The sequence below is a fragment of the Mustela putorius genome, unplaced genomic scaffold (genome assembly GCF_011764305.1).
Source record: "Mustela putorius furo isolate JIRA1106 unplaced genomic scaffold, ASM1176430v1.1 tig00000450_pilon_pilon_pilon, whole genome shotgun sequence".
NCBI classification, from domain to species: Eukaryota; Metazoa; Chordata; class Mammalia; order Carnivora; family Mustelidae; genus Mustela; species Mustela putorius.
The window spans coordinates 16,224,701-16,235,143 of NW_025421385.1; the positions used below are offsets into that span (position 1 = coordinate 16,224,701).

Genomic DNA, 10,443 nt, shown 5'->3' on the forward strand with positions numbered 1-10,443 from the left:
ATTATGTCTCAATTTTTCTGAAAATCAACAGGAAATAAACAATTACAGGAATGCCTGGGTGGCTCAGTTGGTTAAGAGTCTCCTTCAGCTCAGATCATGATCCCAGGGTCCTGGGATTGAGCCCTGCATCAGGCTCACTGCTCAATACGGAGTCTGCCTCTCCCTCTGCCTGCTGCTCCCCCTTCTTGTGCTCTCTCTCTCTCTGTGACAAATAAATAAAATCTTTAAAAAAATTAATTACAAATAAGAGTAAATGTGTAGTGTCTGTCATGTTTATTATGTAGCTCCTTTTACCATTCCTATGTATGTCTACATATGGATTAAAAGTACTGGCTAGAGCTTAGGCTTAGGTTTGGGACTTCAGACTCACTCAGTGACTGTGGGAAATGCTGGCCCCTTTATAAGCTAAGATGGACAAGGTCACACATAGCCTGTCCATGAGCCCAACCCGCTGGGTGTTCTAGCAGCTGCGTGAGTCACCCTTCCTGCCCACAAGTAGCATACCATACGCGGAACGTGCTCCAACAGGAAGCTGTGGTCCTTCTGCCGGACCAGGGTGGAAACGTGTTCTCAGATAGAGTTCCTCCAGTTTTACTAGTCGGGAATGTTAGATGTAATTCCAGACCCCTTCAGACACACTGACCCTGAGTCGTCTGGGCAAATAAGCCCCTTTCCCAGAGAGAAAGCCCTGCACATAGTCTATGGTTACTTTCTTTGAAGTTTGTTTGTTGCCAGGCGACTTGGGGAGACCCTGTGCCTCAGGGACCTTGACCCAGCCCATCCCAAGGAGTCACTGAAGGTTCTTGGTCTTGTCTTGAGAATAATTCAAGGACAGACATTCAACATAGTGGATGAATGACACAAGCAGGAGAGTTTATTAAAGAGATTCTCTCAAAATGTGAGAGCGGGAGAGAGAGTAAGAGAGAGAGAGAATGCACAGGGGTTGGGTTTCTATCATTATTGACAGTTGTTAACTAGGGGTGGAATATTTATTACTTGGGGTGGTGATACAGGCTTTCCTGCTTTTTCTTCTTGTTTGGTCAGGGGTTCCTTGTCCTGGCACCCGCCATCTTGGGTCTGACTGGTTTGATCTGGGTCCTTGTGGAGTGCAACCAGGCAGGCCCCTGACATTCCTGATAACTCTTGAGAGCTGCCCCTGACTTCCTGATTGGTAGCCTCCAGGTAGGTGGTTGAAAACTGATGGCTGATTCTAAAACATTTGATCTAGTTAAAGGAAGGTCAGTGATGCAGCCCACTTACTGGGCATCAGGAGAGCCCTCAAGCCAGACTCACAAGATATCACCACATGCGAGTGACTTGCATTTTAAATAACCAGCAGAATACCAGGCATACAGTGAAAAACCTAACTGTGGGAAGGACAGATAGTATTTGACATTTTGACATTTTTATCCTCTGAAATTCTTGTTGAAATCCTTAACATAAAGGTATTAGGTGAGTCATTGAGAAGTAATTAGGATAGGAGGCTGCCCCTCACTGCTGCCTATAAAAAGAAAAGGAAGTTCTTATTGTTTCCTGCTACAATCCACCAGGTTGAAGACACAAGGAGAAAACTGCCTTCTTCGAGCTAGGAAGGGGTCCTCACTGGACAGAGGATCTGCTGATGTTTTGATCTTGAACTCCCCAGCCTCAGGAACTCTAAGAAATAGACACTTGCTTTCTCAGCTGCCTGACATGTGCTATCCTGTTATAGCAGCCTGAGCTTGCTAAGATGGTTAGATGAAATGGGGCGGAGGGATAGCTGTAAAGGTGAGGGAGGGAATGCGCTGAAAAGCATTAAGTCTTCAGAGGCACTTTCAAGAGAAAAAATGACATGAGAAATGTCACAGTGACACCAAGATTTCTTTGTTCTTAGTCTAATTTGCACAACTCAAACACCAGAACCCCAAGATTTTCTCTAATGATAAAATACTTTGCTTTTCTTGGGTTTACACGTGTTGGCTCCAACAGCATTGCTGACTCAAGATTGTCAACCTGTCTTTGATGATAGACTAGGTGCCCTGTGTCTCCAGGTCCTTTGATTAACCTGTGTGCACTTGGTAAGTGTGAATCTCAATCAGACATGAGGGAAGAGATCCAGTAGACATAGAAGGGGGTGGGAAAGGGGAGAGTGGAGAAAATGTGGGAAGACAGAGGAGGAAATGGGAAGATCAGGGAGGGAAGAAGAGGCAGTGTGGGAAGACAGGAAGTTGGTGGCAGCATGGGGGAGTGGGGGAGGGGAAAGGAACTCACTTCACTGCCAACAATCCCCAATTAGACTGGGAGTGGTTTTGAGGAGAGTGGAGAGGGATTTTTTTCAAGTGAAATTTGCTTTGTGATGTCTTCTCTCTTTCTTGTCTTAAATGAGTAATCTTATCTTGAAAGGTACAAAACTCTCCCTCAGCACCACTTGCTTCTGTCAGATTCCTGCAGGACTGTCAGCCATCTTGTATGACAACATTGGAAAGGGTCCCACAACCACGTCCTGTAGTGTGCTGTCCAAGGGGGCCACTCCTCAGGAATGTTGCCAGTATCTTACACTGCAGGTTCTGTTTTGTTATTGCCGCTGCTGGTACAAGCCCGGAAGACAGTGAGCCGTGAGTGTCCTGAGATCTGGGGACCTAGCTGGGTTGAGGGAAGACAGGAGAAAAGGGCTTCCCCACATTTCAGGCAAGTGCCAACCTGTCCATGTGCTCTGAAGGACCAGAACCCCAGGCTAAGGCACTCTCCTTGTACGGTGCTCCATAGGGCAGCTCCCCCTCTCCTGCCAGTTCCCACCCTCTATTCCAGGAAGCCTCTCCTGGTTACCCCCAGGAGCCATCAGGAGTTTGGCATGTGTCCTTACTGTCTTTTTATTTTATTTTTTTTCCTTTCTATTGAAAGTCCTGTCTGGTGAGCTAGATTTTAAGTCCCAGGAAGACAGACACTGTTTTGTAGTTTTTCTACCTAAGAACTTGACAGATGTCACTAAAAGTATTTGTCAGATGTATCCTCCTGGTAATAGTATGCATCCCTGAGGGGTCTATGGTAGGTAACACCAAAGTACTTTCCTGAAGCTCAGACAGTAAAAGGTGGGGACTAAGGATCCAGAAGTGGATGGGGCTGGGATGGAGACGCCTTTCCCCTCCCTCTGCAGTGAGCCTTTCAGAGGGAGTCTTGGGGCCCCAGCAGGCATTTTCTTTCACAGACTCTCACTCTCTCTGCCTTGACCTCACTGTCACATCTCAATCCAGACCTGGACACCGCTGCTATGAAGTGCAGGGCTCAGTGGACAAAAAGCTTCCTTCAGTATGACAGTGACAACAACAATTTCAGACCTTTGGGTCTCCTGGCGCAGAAGGCGAATGCCACCAAAGCATGGACAGAACTGACAGAGACACTGGAAGAGGTGGGGTAAGAGCTCAGGATGATCCTGCCTGACATAAAACTGGAGAATAGCATGACCAGGGGTGAGTAGGGGAAGGGGCTGGGGTGAGGGAGACAGTCAGCAAGAGAGACAAGGAGCATGTGAAGGGAAGGGGCTCCTGTACAAGAACTCAACACTGGGTCCACCTCAGAGACACTCTGGACCTCATAGGAGATCATAGTGTTAAGAGTCCAAGCAGATGACTTTGTGTGTGGATTGCAGGTCCTCCCTCCCTGGACAACCAGCTGTGTTGTCAGCATGAAGCAGAACGGTGCCCCACTGTTTCCTGGCACTTCAACATCAATGGACAGGCGGCCTTCCTCTTTGACGTGATGAGTGTGAACTGGACAGTCGTGAACCCTGGAGCCAGAGGCATCAAGGAGGATGGGAGGACAAGGGACTGTCTGACTATTTCAGGAGGATCTCAATGAGAGTCTGCAATCACTGGCTCAGGGCATTCTTAGAACACTGGGAGAAAGTGCTAGAACCCTCAGGTAAATGCGCAGGGTGAGGTGGTTGCTCTCTTTAAAGGTCAAATACCTTCCTTCTCTGTGTGGATAGGAGTACGAGTGTGCAATTGATTTGATGGATTAGTCAACTAACTGAGCTCTTGGTGGACCGGAGATGCAGTGACCGCCATAGGCCCTCTTATCGCACTCCTTTCCATTCCCCTCCCTCCATGAAGAGGTCCCCTTCCCCTATAACCAATGATCCAATCACCCGGAACTTCTAGGTGGTCCCCAAGTCTACCAGCTACATGGTGCTTACAGCCTTCTCTTCTTCCTCTGTTTTACTTATCCTTTAAGCAGCACAAAAGCCACATCTGAGGAAGCCCTCCCCACCTCCCCCAGACAGAATGAAGCACCCCCAGTTCTGTCATCCTCAGAAAGCTCTGCACACAGTGTATATCTCACACTCTGTGATAATCAGATGGACATCAGCTATCCCCTCAGTAGAAATATGAGCTTCATGAGGACAGGGCAGAGCCCCGCATTCCTCCATAGACCCCAGGATCGGATAGAGCAGCTGCCACATCATGAATCAATAAATTTGGAGGTGACATGGGCTGCCTGGGGCAAGTAGGTGCTCAGGAAGGTATTTTATTATTTTTATTGAATCATAATTAACATCCAGAATATATTAATTTCACATATGTAATATAATGATTTACCAATTTTATACATTACGCAGTTCTCATTGGGATAAGTGGATTCTTAAGCCCCTTTACCTGCAAGGATCCCCTCTGGCGATCATCAAGAAGGTGTTTTCTTAGGTTGAACAGGATTTTCACTTTTTGTTTGTTTTAGCACCATCAATAATTATCTCAGAACCCAAGTCTTCATCCATCCGGGAAACTCCAAGGATTATTTTAGCAATCTTCATCAGCTCAGTCTGGATCTTCTTTGGCATCTTTATGAAATAAAGTAAGTGTGCAGCAGACTGCCTCTGGCTGTGAGGGAAGATGAAGTCTAGTAAAGACTTGGGAGAGGTGCACCATGCGTCTCACCCACGCCTTTGTCCACTGATCCCACAGTGACATGTGGGAATTAATGTGTCCTATGTCACCTGGCTTAGTTGCAAAGATGAATAATAATGTGATACATTTACAAATGAAACATCATGTAGAAATCAATAAGGAGTGAACTGCTACACATACCACGAATGGTCCCATAGATAGAAAATTCAGAGGAAAATGTCAGACACAGAAGAATATATACTCTGAGTTTCTATTCATGTAAATTTCAGAATTGATAAAACTGATCCTCAATAATAGAAGTCAGAGTAGTGGGCCCTGATCGGGAAATGATCTATAACTTCATCTGACAAGTGACTATACAGACACAATTCACCTTTAATAAAACATCAAGCTGACCATTAAAAGATTTATACACTTTACAGTATAAGAACTGAAACAATTCATGGAAACCAATGAGAATGAACACTTCAGTCCAAAACCTATGGGATACAGCAAAGGCGGTTCTAACGGGGAAATATATAGCCATCTAAGCCTCCCTCAAAAAAATTGAAAAATCCAGAATACACCAGCTGTCTCTACACCTTAAAGAACTGGAAAATCAATAACAAATCAAACCAACTCCACACATAAGAAGAGAAATCATCAAGATTAGAGCTGAGATCAATGAGGTAGAAACCAGAGATACAGTAGAACGTATCAATGAAACTAGAAGCTGTTTTTTTGAAAGAATCAATAAAATTGATAAACCATTGGCCACACTAATCCAAAAGAAAAGAGAGAAATTCCAAATTCATAAAATTATGAATGAAAAGGGAGAGATCACAACTAACACCAAGGAAGTTATTATCAACAGTTATATGCCAATAAGCTAAGCAACCGAGATGAAATGAATGCTTTCCTGGAAAACTATAAACTCCCAAAATTGAACCAGGAAGAAATTGACAACCTGAATAGACCGATATCTAGTAACAAGATTGAAGCAGTGATCAAAAACCTCCCGAAAAAACAAGAGCCCAGGACCTGACAGATTCCCAGGGAAATTCTACCAAACTTTCAATGAAGAAATAACACCTATTCTCCTTAAGCTATTTCAAAAAATGGAAGCAGAAGGAAAACTTCCAGACTCTTTCTATGAAGCCAGCATTACCCTGATCCCCAAACCAGGCAAAGACCCTACCAAAAAGGAGAATTGCAAATCAGTATCACTGATTAATATGGATGCTAAGATTCTCACCAAGATCCTAACAAACAGGATCCAACAGTACATTAAAAAGATTATCCACCATGACCAGGTGGGATTCATCCCTGGGTTACAAGGATGGTTCAACATTCGCAAATCAATCAAGGTGATAGAACAAATTAATATGAGAAGAGAGAAGAACTACATGGTCCTCTCAATCGATGCAGAAAAAGCATTTGACAAAATCCAGCATGCGTTCCTGATTAAAACGCTTCAAAGTATAGGGATTGAGGGAACATTCCTGAACTTCATCAGCTCTATCTATGAAAGACCCACAGCAAATATCATCCTCAATGGGAAAAAGCTTGCAGCCTTCCCGTTGAGATCAGGAACACGACAAGGATGACCACTCTCACCACTCTTGTTCAACATAGTATTAGAAGTCCTAGCAACAGTAATCAGACAACAAAGAGAAATGCGAGGTATCCAAATTGGCAATGAAGAAGTCAAACTCTCTCTCTTCGCAGATGGCATGATTCTTTATATGGAAAACCCAAAAGACTCCACCTCCAAACTACTAGAACTCATACAGCAATTCAACAACATGGCAGGATACAAAGTCAATGTGCAGATATCAGTGGCTTTCTTATACACTAACAATGAAAATACAGAAAGGGAAATTAGAGAATTAATTCCGTTTACTATAGCACCAAGAACCATAAGATACCTGGGAGTAAACCTATAAATTAGGAGTAAACCTAATTTATTCTATCACATTGATTGATTTGCGAATGTTGAACCATCCTTGTACCCAGGGTTGAATCCCACCTGGTCATGGTGGATAATCTTCTTAATGTGCTGTTGGATCCTGTTGGCTAGGATCTTGTTGAGAATCTTAGCATCCATATTCACCAGTGATATTGGTCTGAAATTCTTTTTTTTTTTTTGGTAGGGTCTTTGCCTGGTTTGGGGATCAGGGTAATGCTGGCTTCATAGAAAGAGTCTGGAAGTTTTCCTTCTGCTTCCATTTTTTTGAAACAGCTTAAGGAAAATAGGTTTTACTTCTTCATTGAAAGTTTGGTAGAATTCCCCCAGGAACCTGTCAGGTCCTGGGCTCTTGTTTTTTTGGAGGTTTTTGATTACTGCTTCAATCTCGTTACTAGATATCAGTCTATTCAGGTGATGCCCACTTTCACCACTCTTGTTCAACATAGTATTAGAAGTCCTAGCAACAGCAATCAGACAACAAAGAGAAATAAAAGGTATCCAAATTGGCAATGAAGAAGTCAAACTCTCTCTCTTTGCAGATGAGGCCTTTGATTCTTGATGGGACTTTGGTCAGGTTCTGTGCAAGAAGAATCAACATGGAGCACCATAGAAGGAGGTTAAGTATCAAGCCATTCTTGGTGCAGGGCTGATCGGTGCCTGCATCGCCCAAATCCCCAAGGATTGGTGCCTAAAGAATGTATATAATGATGCTTCACTAGGTGGGCTGCGCTGAGGACAGCAACAAGTATTCAGAGAACTGAAAGATAATGTGAAGAAGAAAACCCTATCATCATCTCAAGGGGACTCCATTCAGCAACTGACCAGGCAGCTCAATTCCTAGACCTTTGAAAAGGCCAGTTGAAGGCCAAAGGTGATCAGAGCTAGTTCTGAGGACCTTAGTCTTAAGCACAGATGCTAAAAGAAGTAGAAAGGATGATTCCAGATCACTGTGTTTTTGCCAGTAATACATCAGCTCTCCCAATCAATGAAGTTGCCACTGTCAGACAAAGACCTGAGCAGGTGATTGGCAGACATTACTTCTCTCCTGTGGAAAAGATGCAGCTGCTGGAGATGATCACCCCCCAAACCCCCCAAAACATCTAAGGACACAATGTTTCTGCTGTAGCACTCCTTCTCAAGCAGGGCAAGGTCACCATTGTGATTAAGGATGGGCCTGTCTTCTGGACCAACAAGTGTCTCATACCCATGATGTCTGCAGTCATCAGTATTCTCCACAAAGGAGATGACCCTAAGAAGCTGGATTCCCTTACCAGGAGCTTTGGCTTTCCTGTGGAAGCTGCCACACTGGTGGGATGAAGTTGGCATGGATGTAGCAAACTTCATAGAAGAGGTAGGCAAAGCTTTTAGGGAGAGGGTTGAAGGTAGAAGCCTAGAGCTTCTGAAGCAGATGGTATCCCAGGGCTTCGGAGGTCATATGTCTGGAAGGGCTTTCACATCTACCAGGAAAGTGTGAAAAATCAGAGTTTGAATTCTGAGATGCATAGTAGTTTGGTAAGCCAGAATCTATCTCCTATCTCTGATGGTTCTTCTGACAATGACATCGGGTACTGCCTGGTGACCAGACTCATGAATGAGGCCATCAAAGCCTACCAGAAGAGATGTTGGCCACACCAGCAGAGGGATATGTGAGTACAGTCGTTGGACCAGGATGTCCCCTAGCCAGGCCCCTCCTTGGAGGGTCCTGCTTCCACCCTGTGTTTCTGTGGGGAGCTCCGGAGAATGTGGACCAGCTCAGGAAGAACAAGGCTGCCTACAGAAAGAAGCTTACCCCAAACCAGCTGCTAACTGGTCTAATAAATGCTACCAGCCCTAATAAAAAGTTTTACTAGTGAACGAGCACTCACACCCTTCTCCTTGCCTCACTAACTCCACTGGGATGTTATCTACATTTATCAGAGTAACCAGTGGGAAAACAAACTCTGGCACTGGCCATGCACCTTGATTAAAGTGCCTTCAGCTATCACTGTCTCTCCCTCCCGGGAGAGTCTGGCTGTGAATCAGTTTGCACTTCATGTTGGAAGGTGAAACTCACCTGTTTGTGAATGTTTAAACCCCAATGCCCAACGTGGCAGAGACCCTGGGGCCATCTTTGCGGCCTATTCCTCCTGGGCCAGTGGTGGCCAACGGTGGGAAAGACATGTCTGCCCCCAGGGAGACATGATTAACGAGGAAACTAAACTCTTTATCTGCCAAAAGAATGTGTATACACACTTTAAATGGAAATAGGAGAAGAATCACACCGTGCATCCGTGGAGAGGTTTTAAACTTTGTGATCATCTCTGTGATTTCATCCAGGATGAGATGCTTTTTTAACACTGTATTTGGAGGAAAGGGGTAGAGAGTGTAAGAAGATTATACTTGAATTTCCCTATTATACAGCCCCCAACCCACAAGAATTTCACTACTGCCAAGATTAGTCATTCCTGTTACAAATCCCAGGAATGTGAAGTGGTCACTGTGCAGATTTCCTGAGCCACACGACACTGCTATGAATGAGACCTGGACATTGTTACCTGCTCCCTGCTCTCACCTCTCCTGCCATTCACTCCTTCAACAAAAGGGCCATGATGATCCTTCAGTTCTCCAGGGATGATGTCACTCGCTTACTTGTACCACATAAATGTCTGGGTGGTTTCTGGCTTTCTGCATATAATTACCCTAGTAAACGGCCATGCAGCTCTTGGAAAAGGCCCACAGGAATCATTGCATTTGTTGTCCACTTGAAGGGTTCCTCCTCACTGGAACCTGGCCTCTCTTTCTAGATCCGTGTCCCAGATCAGAGAAGTGTCTCAGGTCTGGAACCCAGGCAAATGATTCAGACTTTCTGTTGGGCAGATGCTTTTATCCGCCTCTTTATCTACTCTGCGGTCTTGTCTTGGTTTTTATTGTGTAAATCCAGCAGTCTCTGGATTGGCTGCCTAGCTATTTTTGATCACTGTGTTATATCACATAAAGAATCTAATGTTCAGGCTGCCTGGGTGGTTCAGTGGGTTAAAACCTCTGCCTTCAGCTCAGGTCATGATCCCAGGGTCCTGGGAACGAGCTCCACATCAGGCTCTCTGCTCAGTAGGGAGCCTGCTTCCCTCTCTCTCTCTCTCTCTCTGCTGGCTTCTCTGCCTTCTTGTGATCTCTGTCTGTCAAATAAATAAAATCTTTTAATAAAAAGAATCCAGTGTTCAAGACTGAAGGAACAATTGGGTTTCTGTAAAAATTGGAAGCGGGTCCACCCAAGAGCCCAGAAGCCAGGGCGGGACATAGAAGACAGAGCAGGACTAGGAGATAGGAAAGGAAGGAGAGGGATGGATGGTGGGGGAGGGACTAATTATGACAAAACCAGAGGCCGACCTCTTTCCTAAGGGGAAAGTGGGATGGGGCAGACCCTCTCACCAGTCAGGACAGGATGATGTGTTCCTTTGAATCCGAGGTTCTTTTTATATAAAGGATTTACTTATTTGTCAGAGAGAGAGCACAAGCAGGGGAAGCTGCAGGCAGAGTGAAAAGCAGACACACCGCTGAGCAAGGAGCCCAGTGTGGGACTCGATCCCAGGACCCTGGGATCAGGACCTGAGCTGAAGGCAGATAGAAGCTTAACAA

The 10,443-nt window shown here is 45.0% G+C and overlaps 1 pseudogene; it reads left to right on the forward strand.

The window, feature by feature from the left end:
* Positions 1 to 3,403: 3,403 nt before the first annotated feature.
* LOC101677468 lies at positions 3,404 to 8,678 on the forward strand (annotated as a pseudogene).
* The last annotated feature ends 1,765 nt before the right edge of the window (positions 8,679 to 10,443 follow it).